The 20,352-nt window shown below is 40.5% G+C and overlaps 1 protein-coding gene and 1 long non-coding RNA gene across 3 annotated transcripts in view; both read right to left on the bottom strand.

The window, feature by feature from the left end:
• LOC138171490 (PDZ domain-containing protein 2-like) overlaps positions 1–20,352 on the bottom strand; it is a 539,177-nt gene that overhangs the window by 484,124 nt on the left and 34,701 nt on the right. Inside the window, exon 2 of one of the 2 annotated variants that reach the window (XM_069101003.1) lies at positions 9,474–9,600. The exons of the other annotated variant lie outside the window; for it this stretch is intronic. The gene's annotated coding sequence lies outside the window, so the exon portion shown is untranslated. The remainder of the gene's footprint in view (positions 1–9,473; positions 9,601–20,352) is intronic. 2 annotated transcript variants of the gene reach the window in all.
• Positions 1–20,352, bottom strand: part of LOC138171518 (uncharacterized) — a 579,386-nt gene that overhangs the window by 537,914 nt on the left and 21,120 nt on the right. The window lies entirely within an intron of this gene.

The following is a 20,352-nucleotide window of genomic DNA, read 5'->3' as shown; positions in this document are numbered from 1 at the left end:
TATAGGAAACCTATTCTGATCCCCCCCCCCATCCCCAATTGCTAGTGCCCTTCCCTCCAGAAATTTTAGTGTATATGTTGCTTTCTCCTTCATGAAATGTAATCTCATTGAAGGTAGCCACGGTTTCTTTTTTTTTTCTTTATAAGCCCAGTACCTGGCTAACAAATGCTTGTTGAATCATGGGTGAATGATTTCATCTTTTTTGATGTGATTTTTTTAAAATGATTTTTTGAAATGAAATTTCAAAATTTCAAAATTCAAATGAAATTTTCATCATGTCACCTTGCTGGGCTAGAATGATTCTGCCTCCATAGGTAGGGAAAGGAATAATAGTGCCTAAATGTAGTGTGTTTCATTTAGGCCTAACACATACTTAAATAAGTAGCAAAAGAGAATTCTTATAAAGACACACTTCGACATTTTGCAGTGACTCTGTAACCTCACCTAGGCATGTGTTCCATCCAACAGCACCAATCTTAACATGTCCAAACCTTCTCATCCTCCTCTTGCTCATGTCCTTCACAAGGGGTCCAATAAACACAGCAAGGGCCTTTCTCAAGGTCTCTCGCCATTATGTGGGTACACGTGTAACATATGAACTGTTCATCTGTTATTCCTCACTCTTTTTTGGTTTTGGAGGGGGAAAGGCTGGGCAGTTGGGGCTTAGTGACTTGCTCAAGGTCATACAGCTAGTAAGCGTTAAGTATCGGAGGCCGCATTTGAACTCAGGTCCTCCAGGGCCGGTGCTCTACTCACTGCGCCATCTAGCCACCCCTAGATATAATTTTTTTAAAAAGACAGTCTTTGGGGGCAGCTTGGTGGCGCAGTGAATAGAGCACCAGCCCAGGAGTCAGGAGGACCTGAGTTCAAATCTGGCCTCAGACACTTAGCACAAAAACTAGCCATGTGACCTTGGGCAAGTCACTTAACCCCAATTGCCCTGCCCTATTCCCTCAAAAAAAAAAGACAGTCTTTGCCCTCCAGGAACTTACAATCTAATGGGAGGAGGGGGAGATGAAGAAGGCAGGAAAGCCAGAGTGGGGGGCATGAATCAAAGGAGTACCTGGCATGAGAGGATAACCTTCTGTGGAGTTGAAACCAGGCAGAAACGCAAGTGAAGAGTTAGAGTGAACTGAAAAGTACAGTTTCTGCCCTCTAGAAAGGAAGGCATTTGGAGGAGTTTGTTACTCCACCCTCTGGCCGTCCATTCAGAGGAGGCTCAAGGAGGTGGTAGCAGTCAAGGTATGGGGATAAGATTAGAAGTCATGAGCTTAACCTGGGGGGGCATCTTGTTCCAGCAGCAGAGTGGTCCTCTACCATGTCTCCAACAGCTACCACAGTTAGGAACATCCATCAGTCAAGACTCTGTACATGACACCGTGGGAGGCCACAGAGTCAGAATGACACATTCTTTTACCTCTAAGACCTTAGGGCACAAGGTGGGAATTTTCAGCCCTCTAAGGATTCTGGGTCTTTCATTTTCAAATACAATGCTACCAATAACTGAAGACCACTTTGTCAGTATATATACTGCATCAACAGACCAGCCTGGGCTTCCCTCATCTGCTTGCTAACAGCCAGCATAGCCCTCCTTAAAAGCGGAGGTCTCACAAGAATATTAGTGTGCTGGCTGTGGTGACACAGATCCCCAGTACTGAGAGCCTGAGGCTATTAGAGCTCTTGAATTTGCTAGTTATAAGTTACAGCAAATTATTCAAAACGGGAGTCCACGCTAAATTCAGCATTCTTGTGGGGAGCCCCCAGGAGAAGGGAAGGAGTTAGAGCAGGCTGAAGCAGCAGTTAATTATGGGGACTGAGCCACAGGTAGCCACTGGTTCTTTCCAGCCTGTCTTTAAAAACAAATAAATAAGTAAATGATTTCCCTTCCAACATTTCCCCTTAGAGAATGAAGTTATCCTCTGTTTAAACTCTTTTGAGCAGGGATCATGGTTGACATCACACATACTGTCCAAAGGTGTCTTTCTCTGAAACCACAAGCCCAAAGAAAGTGCAGCAGAGGCCTGAGCCTTTCTGCCAGAAGAATTTTGAATACAGAGAATCTTGGTGTCCCTGGGTTAGGATGTGCCCAACAGTCACTCAGTTTGTCAAAGGACCCCAGAACTCCCTATGAAGTTCTGCATTATTAGAATTAGCAACAATTACTCATTTATACAAAACTTAATAGTGGCAAAACACTTTACATACATATTACTCGGTATCATCAAAACCAGTTAAAATGGTATTGTTTGGGACAAACAATTCCTGCTTGTCAATCTTGCCAGATTCTACCAAAAAGGATACGTTACATATTACCATATACCTATAAGGTATAATAACTTGCATTTAAATAGTGCTTTGCAGTTTTTAGAGTGCTTTCAGCCCTATGAGATAGGCAGTGCAAATCTCATTAATCCGATTTTACCAGATAAGGAAACTGAGGCTCAGAGAGGCTATGACATGTTTAATAAGTGTCAAAGGCAAGGATCAAAACCAGACCTTTGGGCTCTGCTTTTTATAAAGCGCTTAGCATAGCATATGGCACAGAGTAGGCATTTAATAAATGCTTGTTCCTTTCCCTTCCCTTTCCTTCCCTTCTGCATGTCTTGACCCACACTATAACCATGCCTGGGGAGATACACAGCATCTGCAGATAAATCTAGAAATGTATTTCCTGGTATAGCATGTTCCAGAATTAAAGGACATTTGAGAATTCAACTCCCAGCTCTAGGGCCCCACACACAAAGCAAAACCCTCAAAGTTCTCAACTTTGCTATTCTGACAAAACTTGAAATAATTACCCAAGGGAAGTACCCAAACTCTGCTGAACAAGTCACTTTGTCCTGTCGTGTCCTCCCCACTGCCTCCGTATTGAAAACTGGGCAGTAACCTAATTCCATCCAGCAGGGTGAGCATTAAATAAGTCTTGCTTTGTCTTCATTCAGGAGAAATAAAAAGCTGGGCACTGGATTGTAATCCATACTTTGGGAGCTAGGTCTCATCAACATGCAGAAGATAAAAGAAGGAAGCAAGGGGTCACTCAAATGCCCCCATGGGCTCCTATGTGGATCAGTACAGTTCACCTAGCTGCTTTCCTGAAGAGAGAGTGGGAGAGAACCTGAGGCATTCGTCTGGGTAGAGAAAGGGCTTCTCAGGTCCTCTTTCCTACCCACTGGGGGCTTCACTACAAACAACAGGCTTATTAAGATGAATGAATCAGCTCCTCCACACCAAATACTGTGACCAATTCTAGTTGACAAATGGTCTAAATATTCTTAAATCATTAAAAATGGAAAGAAAAAGGAATAATATATTTACCTTGGTTGAGGAGTGGAGAATAAGCTTTAACTAATGAACAAATGGAAGAAAGTATTAGAGATACCTGCCAGAAAGTTGATAGACTGTGGGAATTTGCTTTGCTTCACTATGCATAATTGTTAAAAGGGTTTTGTTTTTGTTTTCCAGTAGAGGGTCGGAGGCAAGAGAAAAGAAATAGTTATTAATTGAATTAAATTTAAATATTTTTAAAATATGTTGAAGATAAGAATAGATTAATTCCGCTATATAAAAAATAAAGATGTGAGACAAAACTCTCCCACTGTAGAACAAAAAAAAAGAGACTGAAGTGAAGGTATCTAATAAAGTTGGATATATAGACTCCATAAGGAGCTGATATAAATTTTAAGTACTGCTCTTGTAGACAAGTGATTAAAGAATAGAGTATGAACTCACATTTTTCAAAAGAGGAAAACTGAAAATCTCTTGAAAAATACATCAAACTCTCTAATAATCCAAGAGATAAAAAAAAAAAAACAAATGCAAGGTAAAGTAACACCTTACTCCTCACAGACTGAACAAAATAGCTTAAAATTACAGTTCAGCGTTGACAGAGAGCCATGGGGGAACAGGTCCCATGTAGCGTTGTTGGTACAACTGTCAAAGTTTTTAGAAGACAGTGTGGTAATATGCTATAGGCTTTACAAAAGTGATCATACTTTTTTATTCAGTGATGCTAGAATACTATCCTAAAGATGGAATGAAGCAGCAAGAAAGAACTAGATGGATGTATAGTGTGACCAGGAGAGCTAGGCCAAGCGGATGAAGTTAAAGGATGTTGGGAACTTTGATTATATCCCTTGCTAGGTGGGAATATTCTCATTAGGCACTTCATCTGGGACTTTGATCTCACATGTAAGCAATATTCAAAGCTGCTTCATTTGTGATTCCTAAATCTGAAGGGAAATTTTGTGTCCAATAGCTAAGGAATCAATCCTTATTCCATTAAAAATGACAAATATGAAGAATACAAAAAAATATGGAAAGACTGATACAAAACAGTTTAAATTGCAAGATTAGAACATATATATGAATGAAGCCTTTATAAAAATAAGAGCAACAAACTTTTATTGATATACAGGCAGAGGAGAGATCAGAAGGGTCAGAAAAAATGAGTAATTTTTTATTGTTACACTTTCTCATTATAAAATATAAATAGTGGGGGCAGCTAGGTGGCACAGTGAATAGAGCACCAGCCCTGGAGTCAGGAGGACCAGAGTTCAAATCTGACCTCAGACACTTTACACTTACTAGTCATGTGACTTTGGACAAGTCACTTAACCCCGATTGGAGGGCAAAAAGAAAAAAAATTATATAAAAAATTCAGATTATGTAATTATATTAGGAATATTATTCTTTACTTCATGTTTCTGGATGCAAATTTATGATTATTTATTTATTTATTTTTAAAGCAATCGGGGTGAAGTAACTTGCTCAAGGTTACACAGCCAGTTATTTCTGGGTGTGGTGCTGAGTATCTGAGCCCGGATTTGATCCAGGTCATCCCGACACTGGAGCCGGTGCTCTTACTTGCTGAGCCACCTGGCTGCCCCTATGATTATTTATTTTTAAAAGGCTGCATAGTGTATAGAATATCAGGCTTAGGAGTTGGGAAGACCTGAGTTCAAATCTTGATTCAGACACTTACCAGTTATGAGATCTTGGACAAATCCCTTAACCTCTCTCAAACTCAGTTTCCTCATCAGTATAATGGAGACAGTTATGGCACCTACCTCACAAAAGTACTGTGAGGATTAAATCAAATGAGATGATCTATTTAAAGCTCTTTGCAAACCTATAAGTGCTATTATTGTTGTTGCTGCTTTTTTTTTTTAAAGAAAAAAAAAACCTGAATGATTCATTTTAACACACAGGCACAATCAACAAGTCTAACACTGCAAAGCCTTTGCATGCCTGGAGAATCTCAAAACAGGAAGGGCTATTGCTGGGTCAGTTAGTACATCTGAAACTATTCCAATCATTCTAGTCACATGAGAGACAGCCAGAATATCTAATCTGTTTATAGTCCCCTTATTCCCACCTCAAAGTTCTTGCCCAGACTACTGTGCTCAGCTAGAATGTTTCTCAGTCTTCTGGGCTACTCTATGTCTCCCACCTAATTCAAATCCTGACCCAGTATCTCTCTACTGCAAGGAGCATTCCCTGGCTAACTTTACCTGTTATGATAAGTGCACGTCTGTGCATGACTCCCAAGAGCATAGATCAATCAATCATTCAACAAGCTTATGAAATACTATTTGAGCTCATTCATTCATTTCGTGTGTTTCTGTTGTCTCTCCTGCTAAATTATTAGTTACTTAGGGTCAGAATCATGTCTTCTCTTTCTTTTGCATCCGCTGCAGGGCCTAGGACAAAGCTCTGCCCAGCTTGGCACCAAGTAGATGCTTGCTGAATGTTGAACAATGTTGAAAGATATTCAGGGAAGATGGTTCCTCAACATCACTCAGTAACTATGGAAAAACCACTTAGCGTATCAAGATGGAAAGCCTTGTTATGTTGTCTTTAAATGTGCCTTTTAAAATTATGTTTTGATATCATTTATTTTCTCAGCTTTTATAACTTCAAGGTTGTATCAAAAGCCAGGCTATAAAAATTGCAGGGAAGCTAGAGTGCTCCTAACATGTGTGGAAGGAAAAAAGAAGCTTATACAAATTGTCAATAAATCCCAGGTCTCTTAAAAAAAAGTCAAAAGAACTATATAAAAATGCTCTAAATGACAAATAATAAGAGAAATGCAAATTAAAACAATTTTAAGGTTTTACCTCATACCAATTAAATTAGTAAAGATGATAAAAGATAACAAAGGTCAATGTTAGAAGAATGATGAGGAAACAAGCACACTAAGTAATACAGAATTGTCAGAGCCATCAATTGGTCCAATAATTTGGAATTATGCAACTGAGTCACTATATATTATTATTGTATAGTAACTATCTACTCTTGGTTATATATATACCCAAGGAGGCCAGCGACAAAAACAATACATATACACACCTATGTGTACGTGTTATGTGTGTGTATCTATGCCTATATAGATATAGATATTCACAGGAACATAGATTTAGATCTGGAAAGGTCTTCAAGGTCATTTGGTCCAAACCCTTCCCCCCCAATTAACAGATGAGGAAAGTAAAGCCTGTAGAAGTCATGTGACTTCCCCCAGCCACATAGTTAATAAGTAGCTGAGCTGAGATTTGGACCCAAATCCTCTGGCTCCAAATTGAGCACATTTACCACTTGCTGCCCCATGCGGTCTAACAGCACTCTGCGGCCCTCAGCAATTGTGGCATATGAATGGAAATAATAAATGTACTGAATTCAGAAACACGTGGGAAGGCCTGTGAACTGACACAGAATGAAAGAACCAAGAGAACAATGCATAATGATGACGATAGTGTAAATGAAAACATCAGTAAAATGTTGTTAAAGACAAATGCTCCTAAGAGGTCAGCAACAAGGGAAAGGGACACACGTGCACAAAAATATTTATAGCAGTATTTTTTGTTGTAGCAAAGAACTGAAAACAAAGTGAGTGTCCACCAGCTGGGGAATGGCTCAACAAATTGTGGTATGTGAATATAGTGGAATATTATTTCATGATAAGAAATGACAACACTATGGGGTGGCCAGGTGGCGCAGTGAGTAAGAGGGCTGGCCCTGGCATCGGAAGACCCGGGATCAGTTCCGGCCTCAGATACTTGGCACCCACACAAAATAACTGGCCATGTAACCTTGAGCAAGTTACTTAACCCCAATTGCTTTAAAAAAAAAAAAAAGAAAGAAAGAAATGACCACACTGAAGGATTCAGAGAAACTTAGTCGTGTGAACTGATGCAAGGTGAAAAGAGCTGAACCAGGAAAATAATTTACAATATTGTAAAAAGAAATCAACTTTACAAGACTTCAGAATTCTGATCAATTGCAGTGGTAATCATGACTCCAAAAGACTGATAATGAAGCATGCCTTCTTTTTGTGGTTGTTCAGTTATTTGCAGTTGTGTCTGACTCATTTGGGGTTTTCTTGGCAGAGATACTACAGTGGTTTGCCATTTCCTTCTCCAGCTCATTTGACAGATGAGGAACTGAGGCAAACAGGGTTAAACTGACTTGCCCAGGGTCACACAACTAATAAGTGTTGGAGAATGGATTTGAACTCAGGAAGAGGAGTCTTCCTGGCTTTATGCCCAGCACTGTACCCACTGAGCCACCTAGCTGCCTCTTGGCAAAAAATGCTGGTCTAGAGGTGCAGAATGACATGTGACGAACTTGTGAACTTGGTTTCCTTGGCCATGCTTTCTTGTTACAAGGTGGGGGAAGGAGGCCAACTTAGTGAATCGTGATTAAATAAGATAAATAGATTAAAAAAAAGAAAGAAAAGAACATGAATAAAACATTTTCAAATAGAAGAAAAAAAGAAGAAAACAATGAGATGAGACTGTTACTTTGTTTCTGCCTTGTTAAATTAGTATTCTCTTTCCCAAAAAGGTACTTAACTGAAGTTCACAAAGTCAGACACAATCCTTTGTTTGTTTTTCTTTGTGTCCTGTGTTGTTCGTATGTATAAGTGTATGTATAATATAGATCATATATACATATCTAAAAGAACAGGAGGTAAAAGACAGCAATAAAATATGATTTTGAGACCAAAATTTTTTAATAAGTCAGGTAGAAAAATGACTTTTTGCTTGCAAAAAATTATCATATACATGCAGTTGACATGGACATTGCATGAAAAGGGTCTCTCTGCTTCTGCCAGGGGATGGAAAGATTTTCTAGATAAGAGCCAAGGGAACTGGAAAGAATAAGATAATTCCTTTCACAAATCACCCCCATTTAAGCAGGATAAACAGATTTGTTATGGCTAGAATGAAAGAAATTGTAGACAGATGAGAAGAGCTACCAGTAAGGGCTTTCAAAAATCAAGATACTCTGAAGTATAGAATATCACTCAGGAGAGTTTTCCTCTAAGTCAAAAGATAAGTCAATCAAGATGAGCTGATCTGCAGGAAAACTAGCAGTAAACAGTGATAGAAAAGAACCTTATAAAGTATTTTTCTACCTCTAATCTGTACTTCCTTAAACTTTCTAAATTATAGATTTTTAGTTACAATCCAAATGTAAGTTTTTTATATTTTCATTTATTTTTTTTAAGCAATTGGGGTTAAGTAACTTGCTCAAGGTTACATGGCCAGTTATTTTCCTGTGGGTGTCGAGTATCTGAAGCGGGAACGGATCCCTTCTCCCGACGCCGGGGCCAGCGCTCTTACTCACTGCACCACCTGACCGCCCCTAAAGTTTGTTTTTAACTATTTCAATAAAGAATTAAGTTATACAAAAAGTATTATTGAATGCAAAAGCATGCTAACTTAGATCTCTCAGTTAACCAAACCTATGGAAAGTCTAGCTGTTTGAACCACACAGCCAACACCAAGGTACCATAATCCACCCAGTGTCATTTGACCTCAACTCTATGTCAAGTACTTTAAAGAAAATTCAGTCTTGTTAAATATAACCTTTACAAACCCAAAGCCAAACTTGCTGACTACAAACAGCACAATAACCCATTCTAATATTTAACAGTTCTCCCAGTCAGCTTAGTTTTTCTTTCTATAACCCAAATCTGTCATTTCTATAGCTTAAGTCAATTTCCTGCTCCTATTCTGTCCTTGTGAGAAATGCTGGAATGCTGCTTATCATTCCCCTTCTAAGAAGCTACCTTCATTTAGCTGACCTTACAGGTCTTATTTTTAACCTTATATTCATTTTTGTAGCTCTTAGGGACATGGTAGACTACAGTGTAGAAAAAAAAATTACATCCACTTCCTGACAGGCACACAAATTGTATTTTCTGGAATTGGTAAAGAAATCCAAATTATGTTATGTCAACACATCTTGTTGGAGAAAAAACCTTGCACAGCTTTTCCTTGTGTATTTCACTGGGAGTTTTTTTGGTTTGTTTTTTGCTTTGAAGGAACTGTGTTGGAAAAGGGGAAAGGGGAGAAGGAGGAAAATGAAAAGGGAAAAGAAGGAAAGGAGGGAAGAAAACAGAAGGAAAGGAAGAAAGGGGAGGAAGGTTAATTTCTACACCCAGCAGGCCAACAGAAAACATTATGGCATACCTGCCCTGAGATATCCAGTTCTCTGCAATCACTCACCAGCTTCTAAGAGTGTCAAGAAGATATGCAGGGAATGGTGTCCAAGATGGTTTGTGATAGGACTAGTGGTTATAAAATAAGCATAAGGCATCTGGAAAAAAGGAAAAGATAAGAAGTTTGGAGCTGAGATCATTCAAGATTCCAGGGAGGATTGTCTGAAAAGTCAAACCCCTCCTGCGCCGGTCAACAATCAGAAGAAATGGGGTCACTGCCTAATGAAGCTTTAAGATGGGCAATAAATAAATAATAAATGCAAAAGGAAAACTCACAGAGTTTACAGCCTGGGGACTTCAAGGTCACCAAAGGTCAGCAAGTTACGTATAAGACCTGCTTCATACAAAGGGGCCAGGTGATTTTGCAGATGATTTCCAAGTCAGCTGCTGAATAATAATGATGTAATAACTAACATTTTTTGTGGCACTTACGATATACCAGGTACTGTACGAAGAACTTTATAATTATTATCTCACTTGATCCTTACAACCTTGGAAGGTAGGTGCTATTATTATTCCCATTTTACAGATGAGGAAACTGAGGCAAACAGGGCTTATGTCACTTGCTCAGGCTCCCACAGTTAGTAAATGTCTGAGGCTGGATTTGAACTTGGGTCTTCCTAACTTCAGATCTTGAACTCTATCTGTTGCACCGGCTGGGGTGAGAGACAACTGAGAGTTTTTAATAGGATGCTGAGGGCTGGGGCTTGGGGGTGGGGGAGGAGACATGGCTTTCCCTGTGACTACAGTGACCAGTAACATTTCCTCTTTATTCTTGTTCTTATCATATTCTGATGAAGAATAGGGGCTCTGGTTTTCAGCAAAGATGCTAAGAAGGGGAATGAGCCAGCACCCTCTCCTGAGCCACCAAGGCATGTCACATGCAATGAGGGAAAGAAAAGCAGGTGCCATTTTCCTCCCAAATAATGTCTTCATGATAAGAAGTGCTTAGCGGTCTTATAATGAAGATGGCCTTTATTTGAGAATCAAAACCACTTTATAAATATTATCATAATCCTTGACAAGTAGTAAACCTGAGAGCAAGACACCCTCTCTAACAGCATGGCTAGGCTGACCTGGGAACCAGAAGAGAATAGAGGAGAAGGAATGGAGGAGGGAGGGAATGGGAAGAAGAGGGGTAGGGGGAGGATCGGGGAGGGGAAGAAAAAGAAAAAGGGGATTAGGAGGGAGAAGAGGAGAGGCAGGGGCGGGAAGAGATGGAGGGGAAAGAAGGAAGAGGAAGAAAAGGAAGAGGAGGAAGAAGATACAGAGAGGTAAGAAGAAGAGGAGGAAGGAGGGGAAGAGAAAGAGGAGGGGGATGAGAATGGAGAACAGGAGAAGGAGGGGGGAGAACAGGAGAAGGGAAAAGAAGGGTGTAGCGGCAACCACGCTGGCATACCCAGGATCGCTGCTAGCATAGGATCTTAGATTTGCTTTATTAGGAAAGATAGCTGTTCAAGGGATCAACAATCTTTTTAATTACATTCATTAGTTCAGTCAGCACACTGAATTTCAGAGAAAATTGAAACAAAGAAAATAGAGCAAATACAAGCAGAGAAATAAAGACCAACAGACAGGGCTTCTAACTGTCTGAGAAATTAGCACATATCAACAGACAGATCCAACTGTCTGACCCAGGCAATACATTTCTAACTATGGGGGGAGAGTGTCCTTAACAGTTACCCAGAGTCTCATCTGGTCAAATCAGGAGAACACTCTTCCAATGAGTGAGCCCCAAAGCAAAATGCTAACCTTAGAGTATAATATCCTTTTTTAGAGCCAGAGGACATCACAACCCTCCTGACTCATTGCCTAATTAGAAATTAACAAAAGGAGTGAAAGCCTTCCTACAAACGAGTCTCCCCTAAGCAAGCTTCCCTTAATGGGCTCCACATGAGGCCTATTCATGGGTGGAGGAAGATCTTAAATCCCACTAACATTACAGAGGGAAAAGAGGAGAAATAGGAAAAGAAGGAACAGGAGAGGAAAGGATGAAAAAGGAAGGAGAACAAAGGAGAAGGATCCAGAATTATCGAATACCAGACTAGCCTCAACAGGGCACCATCCTCTGAAAAGCCCCATGCAACATGCCATGGGCCGCACATTGAAACAGCACAAAGTATAAGATATGAGGTATCATGGGTGCATCTCTAGAAACCTCAGAGATGGTAAGGTGAGGTGGGGGCAGGGGGAAGATTGTCAGGTTGAGCAAACCAACCTCTCCTCTTGCCACAGGAGGCATTTCCAAATACAGCAGGGTCTGGCACCCTGTCAAAGATTTCAAGAGCAAGTCAGCATCATTTCCAGGGAGTAGCAAGTAGTTAAACTCACTTGTCCAGGCGAGGCAGTTGGCAGGCTCAGACCGTGGACCCACAGAAGCTTCCCTGAGTGGGTGCACAAACTTACTGAAGGAGGTGCTGCCTAAATAGGTAGGGGGCAGAAAGCCTTGGGGGGGGATAGAAGGTCCTGGGGGGGGAGGGGGGCCAGGTCCAAATGCTGTAGTTGTCCCAGTGCAGTCTAACCTAAATCCCTCTCCTGCAACTCAAATCCATTTCTTCCTCTCCTTCTGTGCTTGCAGGAAATGAAGAACAGCTGCGCATAAGGAAATACAAGGAGGTTTGATTCTTAGTAAATTAGAAGCTTGGGGGGTTTTAAGTGGTGTCCAAACAAAGTTCATAGATCATCTACAAAGCTCAAGTGCTTCCTCTCCTTAGCAGATGGTCCTAAGATCTTTTCTTTGGCTTGACTATGATTTTGATTTCCCTTAACCTCTCTATGTTGCAATGTCTGAGAAGCAAATGTTTGCCGATCTTTTAAACACCTGCTCCATCTCCATTTCTACCTCCCTAGGTCTAAGACAATTCTGGCTTGAGGTTAGAGAACTCCAGCTCAGATCAGCACGTAGCCTGTTTCAAGGGGAAGGCAATCAAAACTCTTCTTTCCTAATTGTCACCATTTCTTTCCCTTTCCCTCTCCCAACAGCTGGAATAGCAAAATCCAGATGTTTTCCCTCCTCTAATGCGACTCTCCATCAAATATAGTCAATAAAATTACACTCAAGCTCTTACAATCTTTCCCACTGTGAATAAATCATCATTTGGAAGGTGTTTCCCACTACCTTACATAGACATACTACAGGATCTCAAAGCACTTTGTCTTAAAACATTCTTAGGTCCTTGGTCCCTGTGTAAAATGAGTAAATTGAGTAAAAATAGACCCAATATTGGTAGTTACAGTATCATAAGTTTTGAGCTAGAAGTTATCATAGGAGCTACAGGCAAGAAAAGTTATTCAGGGTCACCCAGGTAAAAGCAGAATTTGAACCCAGGTCCTCTGACTCCAAAACTGGCGTTATTTTTTCATTGAACTTCACTGCCTACCAAGAAGCAACAACCACAGAAAGAATAACTGCAAAAGAATTGACCCATCACTGATGGGTATTTAGTTTGGGGCAGCTAAATAGCCCATCTGAGCGTGAGACTTGCCATTGAACATACAATGTACCAGGGAAAAGCCAGAAACAGCAACACAGAGCCTCAGTGAGTCACGACAGCCAGGCCCACATACCCCCCACCCCAAAGACTGAGGAAAGACTTCAGGATCCTGTTCAATGCTTGTCTCCAAAGACAAAGGTGCAGCTTCCTGATAACTTGCCTCAAGCAAACCTCAGTTTTCAAGAAGGCATTTCCTTAAACATAAACTAGCTTGCACATATTAAAAAATATTTTTGTTTCTAAATATCTCTAACCATGGATACTTCAGTCAGCTCAGAGAGAAAAGCCCCAGAAAGATATTTTAATGGGAAGAGAAGACCTATTAATCTCAAATTTCTACTATCAAATGCACTGCTTCTCTCTTCTCCTCTTCCCCCTTCTATTCTCTCTCCCTCTCTCACTTTCTCTCTTCTAGCTTTCTCTCTTTCCCTTTCTTTTCCTTCTCCCTCCTCTCTCTTTCTCTTTCTCTCTCTCTCTCTGTCTCTCTCTCTCTCTCTTTCTCTCTCTCTCTCTCTCTCTCTCTTTCTCGCTCTCCCCACTATCCTAGAACCATCAGAATCCTCCCATGGCCAGAAAACCTGTCCTTCACTAACAGATCAATTCCCAATACATGATGCTACCAGGTGGAGGCTTTATCAATGTGGGGAGATCCCACTGCTCACCCACAATATAAGTTTAAAAAAAAAATGCAATTTACCTCTGAAGCCAAGAAGCACATGGCCATTGCCCTTGTCCCAGCTTGGCCTAATGAACTCCTACTAAAGTCAAAAAGAGTTCCCAACACAAAGGGACCAATCCTGGGCACAGGCCAGCGTATGACCCTCAAGAGGGAAACAAATTGTCTATCACTCTTTCCAGCTACCCAGCTTTTCATGGGCATGGCCAGAATACACAGTATATTCCCAGCACTTTGAGATTTCAGAGAACCCAGCAATCACTCATTAGCTCATCCGCCCAACATCCTGCACAGTTGGATGCTCCTGGACCACTTTCAATTCTGGTCGAAATGTTGTTTTTTTTTTCCCAAGCAAAGTGCTTTGCTATAGTAAACAGGCTTTCTTTTTTCCTGTGGGACTGTTTTAGGCCATAGGGATGAGGTAAAAGACTTCAGCTGTCTCAAGCTAGTGAGGCAGAAAGCAGTGGCTACTACATAAGCCAAGTACACTTCTCCTTTCGTGATAGATAGTGATGGAAAGGTCCTAGAGATGTTACTTTGCACCCAAGACTACTCAGCCCGTCTGGTAGAGTCGAGTCTGACACAAGCCTTGGGCCCTGTGTCTCACAAAACTGGTCTGAGAGGCAATACCCTCTTTCTCCCCTCAATCTAGAAGATATATATTCTTTGCTAAGTTCCATATCGTAATTCGTTCCATACCCCTCCCCCATAATGCCCTTCTATTTACTGACTAAAATCCTATAGGTCCCTCCGGGGCCTATTCAAGCACCATCTCCTCTTCAGAATGTTACCTGAAATCTTCCCCTAATTACTTCAGTCCACAGTGATGGTTCTGCCCTCTGAACTTCTTTGACAATGATCATCTGTCTACACATGCCCAGTGCATGGTAGATGCCAGATTATCACTTGCCAGTGAGAGGCAACACAACATAGTATATAGAGTAATAGACCTAATGTCAGGAGATACTTCAGTTCAAGTTCCCATTCTAATGCTTAACAGCACTGTGACCCTGGATAAGTCACTCACCCTTTGAGACTCAGTTTTCTCATGTGAAAAAGAATAGTAATTATACCGCCTAGCTCGGAGAGTCAGCATCAAGAAAGCAATTTGTAAAGTTTAAAGCCCTATAGAAATGTGAATTACTGAAACTAATAATAAAAATAAGGAAACTGAGCATTATTAGCACAACTCTGATTGCCCGGGATTATGGAACCTGTTAGTGAATTATCATCTGATGCCACTGGTCCAGATACAGTTGGGGCCATGTCTCTCAAACTCCTTCCCATCCTGCCTCATACATTCAGAATCCACCCAGTCCAACCTCCCCATCTTACAGATGAGAAAACTGACTCACAGGGAGGTTAAACAACTTGCCCAAAATCATTCAGATACTAACCATTAGAGATGGAATTTGAACCCAGGTCCTCTGACTTCAGAGCTCCAGTTTTCTTTTCGTTGCCTTCATACGGGACCCTATGACAACAGAATGTGCTAGGTGGGAAATCTGGGGGAAACCTGGGTCCTGCTGTTGCTTATGACCCACCTATATCCCCTCCAGGAGTTCAATGAATATGATAATATAGCTGCAAAAGAAATACATGTACACATGCAAATTTTCATTCTGTAATGTTTTTAAGGCTTGATGGAAGGAACTGAAATAATTGCTTTGCAAGCAGTTTGAGGATTGGGCATGAATTTTATTTGATCTTTTCTCAGCCTTCATCATGGATAATTAAGAACTGAATTTGCTTATATTACTATGGCTCATGCTTTCTTTGTGGTACATTATGATCAATGATTTTATAAGTTTTAAACTGAAAACTCCCAAGGAACAAAGATGACTTCAGCAGTTGTGTGAAATGAGCACTGAATTTGGAATAAAAAGGGGCCTGGTTCAAATCCTGACTCTCTTACTTAATATGTCTGTGATTATGGACAAGTCACAGCCTTCTTCAGCCTCAGTTTCCTTATCTGCAAAATTAACTCAAAAAGAAAAGGGGCCTTTAAATCATACATAAGGATCCTTGTGGATGCACATTGACTTAGAAAACCACATATTGACATTATCTATGTTCCACTGTATTTTTAATTAATTTGCTAAATATATCCCACTTACATTTTAATCTGGTTCCCATGTACCAGCCACAACGCCACAGCCAGTCTAAGGGCTTCATGTTTGATACCTGTGGTCTATATGATGTTATGCAGGAAGGCTTACTAAATACTTGTTCATTGGTCTCCAAATTTCCTTCCAACTTTGGATTCTCTGTCTATAGAGAGAGTGTCTCACTTTGTATCTCTAAATATGTAACCAGTATCTTTGTATCTCTAAATATCACCAGTAACATGGTGATGCTTTAAAAATACTTTTAGAGCCGTGTAACCTTGGGCAAGTTACTTAACCCCAACTGCCCTCCAAAAGGCAAAAAAAAAAAAAAAATACTTTTAGATTGAGAGGTTTATTATTAACTTTATTTTTTTTTCCTTTTGGGGATTTTTTAAATGTCCCAAACATTTTATAATATCCTCCCTTTCCCCTGTACCCCCAGTTCCCTATAGAACCTTCCCTGAATTTTAAAAAAGAAAAAGCTAAACGCCATCTGACAACATTCATGAATTCCTCATAGAATTCTTCCCTAGCATCTCATGCACTTAATGGTGGCAATGACTTTAATGGCAATGATGGCAAAGTGTCTTTAAGCTCAGTGACCTTGAGGCCCATCAAACAAAGCAAATCCACGTGCGCTAGTATTTGGGTTAGTGGAGTATAGGCAGACATTTTCTAACTGACGGACAAAATATTCACAGCAGTGCTTTTATGGTGGCTAAGAACTGGAAACAATGGAAGATTCAATTGATTGGGAGATTGTTAAATAAACTATTATGGAATATTACTAAACCATAGGAAATCACCAAAATGAAAGCTTCAGGGAAACATAAGAAGACTTTGAAAGTTTTTCTTTTTTATTAGGAACTTGACAACCATCAACAAGCATGAATATTTCTAAATACAAAGAACTTAAAAAGAGAACTAGATGGAAACACTTATACAAACTAATCCGGAGTGAAATGAGCAGAACTGAGGGGGAGGGGCACAAAACCAGGAAGAACAATAAACAAACTGAACGCTCTGTAATTATAATGACCAAATCTGTTCTCTGGAGAGAAAAGAAAAAATCCATCTCCTCCCTTTCACTGGAGAGGTTGAGGAGACAGGGAGGGTGGAATTCGGGATATGCCGTCCAACCATCCATATGTCAATTGCTTTTATTGATTTGTCTTGGTTTTGCTTTCTTTTTTTGTTTTATCTTTGTTAATGGGGAGGCTCCCTGGGTTGAGAAGGAGAAGAAGGGAATATTCAGAAAGAATGTGGTGTAAAAACAAAAGGCATCCATACAACTAAGGGAAAAAGACAACAGGGCTCCATTCAAGGAGAGAACATAGAGAAATAGCCCATAGGAGAGCTTCTTTCTGCCTTCTCAGGAAATCCGGGTTCTGCTCCCAGCTCTGCCACGGAGAACCTCAGTTGTGTGAACCTCTCTGGACCTGAGTTTCTTCAAGTGTAAAGTGAAAAAGTCTGGGCTATGCAATCTCTAATCCTTCCAATTCTAACAATCTAGGACTCTATGAGAAAATAACAGGTATTCTAGCCATGGATCAAGTGGGGGGGGGGGGGTAAAGGTTTTATACAATTTGTGAACAGTGTGGAATGCTGGGGAGATGTTTCTTGAAGAATGAAAGCTCCTCAAGAGCATGGGAACATCCTTGCCTTTGAATCCCCAGTGCCTGTTACAGAGCCACTCATGAAGTAGATGCTTCATGAATACTGGTGGACCTGAATGGAATCAAATTAGGTTGGAAGTCAAGATTCCCTAGCTCTTGTTCTAACACAGTCCCAACTAGCTGACCCTGAAACTTAGTTCCAGCTTCAGTTTCCTCATCCATCAAATTAACAGGTACCATGGCAGAACCAATAACTATATGAATGTTATGGCATACTATTGTTCTGTAACAAATGAGAAAAGAGATGGTTTCAGAGAAACCTGGAAAGACTTATGTGGTTTGATGCAGAGGGAAGTGAGCAGAACCAGAACAATTTATACCACAGCATAAACCCTGTAAAATTTTTGTACAATTTTGAAAGACTTCTGATAATGCAATGAACGATCAATTCCAGAGGACTGATCGTGAAGAATGCTACCTACCTCCTGACAGAAAGGTAATGGTGCAGAATGAGACACACATTCTTAGACATGGACAATACAGGAATTTGACCGAAATTGACACTCTTCCCCCCCCTTCCAAATCAATTACTTAAATGAATGAGTTGAGACTTTGTGATCTTTATGACCTCTTCTGGCTCTAAGTCTGTGATTTTATCATGGTCTTTCCAGCCTTAATGTTCAGTGATTCTGTGATCTGGCACAACTCTGAAGTGATTATCTGATCCAGATCCCTGCTTTCAAGATAAACATTAAGTCAGTCAAGACAGATGGCTTGTTTATGCTATTTGATTTTGTTTTGTTTTATTTTTAAGGCAAACAATCAGGGATGTATTTTTTACCCTTTTGCTCCTTTTACTTCAGTTACTCATGGGTCTCATTGAAAAAAAAAAAGTGCCTCTGGGAATTCCTGGAGCATTTAGCCCAGATTTCAATTTGCTTGCTTCCTCCAGTGTGAATGTTTACACTCAAAAGGGACTGAACTTTTAAAAGCTCATCTGCTTCCAACATACATTCTTCTCCTAGGTCATTGTTGTCTATTTGTGACATTTGGAACAGCAGCAGACCAAGACTTTCAAGCCCAAATTGTTCTTGTCATGCAAATGGGTCCCATAGTAATAAAATAAAAAGAAAGGGTCAAGAGGATTTATGACCAGAAGAAGGGTTTTTAATGAGACAGTTCAGGAGTTTTCCTGGAAATGGTCAAAATTGCTCTAAAATATTAAAAGATAAAAAAATATTAAATAGGGCAAATGCTTTCTCCCCAAAGTCAGGCTACTTTTACAAACTTGCTCTATTACATTTCCCAGGAGGTAGACAGCATCAAATCACTAGAAAGTCATTTTTAGATCCCATCCAGTTTCTGAATGGTCCACTCCAAACTGTAGGGAGTGAGCAAGATGTGTTGCTATAGCAAATCCCTCTTGGTTAAGAAACAAAACAACAACCACAAACACAATAATAATGCATTTTACATATGGCCTTGAGCAGACAGTGAAAAAGTATGATTCTACCCATTTTTCTAGATGAGAAAACTGAAGCTCAGAGACAGAGTAACTTTGCTGTGGTCACACAACTTTTAAGTGTAGTGAGACGGGATTCAAACCCAGGGCTGGTGACTCTAAGTCAGGTGCTCTTTATACTGTGCCCCCTACTGTTACTACAAAATAATCTTTTTATTATAAAAATAAATCAACCATGGTTTACTAAGCACTCATATATGCCAGGCTTAGTAATTGTACTAAACAAGGAAGAGACAAAAACAAAATGAAATCGTTCCTAACCTACATGCTAATGGGGAGACAACATGAGCATATAAGTATACACATGATGTACACAAAAATCTACATAAGGTGGTTTGGGAAGGAATGAACCAGTGTCTGGGGAGATCAGGAAGGCTTCTTGTAGAGGGTGGTACTTGGGCTGAATCTTAAGGGAAACCAGGGATTACAAGAGGTAGAGGTGAGGAGGAAATACATTGCAGACATTGGGGACGGCCAGTATAAAGGCAGAGGGATGGGGCGTCACTCCAACAAGGAGTCAACAGCAAGGAAGCCGACAAGGGGTTAGTGGTTATACTTGCATAGCCTCACTTACTAAAATAACATGAATGGAAAAAGTTAACCAGCCAGGAAAGTTTGCTTTCCCTATAGAATTTCTTCCTCTTTTCAAAGCCAGGCCTGGCAACTTTCCAAAGTGGGAGGACAAGTTACCAACTCCAGTTCTCCTGGGCTGTTTCAGTGAAGATGGTGATGACCCAGGTGATAAGGAGAATAGGGGGGACTAGGCCCCAGTTCTCACCAAGGAGGGGGAGTAGCAGGAAGAAACTCTCCTAAGTGATAAGAAAAAAAGCAGCCCTTTAAAATCAGATCCGGGGCCATCTTGGGGACGAAGGTTGGTGACCCATGTGACAGAATGGATAGGGGGCAGTATTTGGGGTCAAGTTCAAGTTTGAGTCTCAGCTCAACTCTCATACTTACCAGCTGTCTGACCCCAGGCAAGTCATTCAACCTCTGCTTCCTCATTTGTAAGATGAAGATAATAACAGAATCTACCTCATACAGTTGTTGTGTGAATGCAATAAAATCATTTATGACAAGCATTTTTGTCAACCTTAAAGCACTTTAAAAAGGGGCTAAGTGGCTCAGTGGATAGAGTGCTGGACCTGGAGTCAGGATGACTCATCTTCCTGAGTTAAAATCTGGCCTCAGACACTCACTAGCTGTATGACCCTAGACAAGTTACTTAACCCTGTTTGCCTCAGTTTCCTCATCTGTAAAATGAGCTGGAAAAGGAAATGGCAAATGGCAAACCTCTCCAGTATCCTTGCCAAGAAAACCCCAAACAGGGTCATGAAGAATTGGACATGACTGAAACGACTGAACAACAATTATATAGATGTGAGTTTATCCTTACATACAATCATATTCTTAGGTTTAGGACTTTGGGGCAGAGGA

This window comes from Petaurus breviceps, unplaced genomic scaffold, assembly GCF_028583685.1.
Source record: "Petaurus breviceps papuanus isolate PSGF00001 unplaced genomic scaffold, PetGlider_PUasm1.0 128, whole genome shotgun sequence".
In the NCBI taxonomy this organism is placed as follows: domain Eukaryota; kingdom Metazoa; phylum Chordata; class Mammalia; order Diprotodontia; family Petauridae; genus Petaurus; species Petaurus breviceps.
The sequence above is the reverse complement of the archived record's forward strand: the minus strand, read 5'-3'. Positions and strand labels throughout refer to the sequence as shown.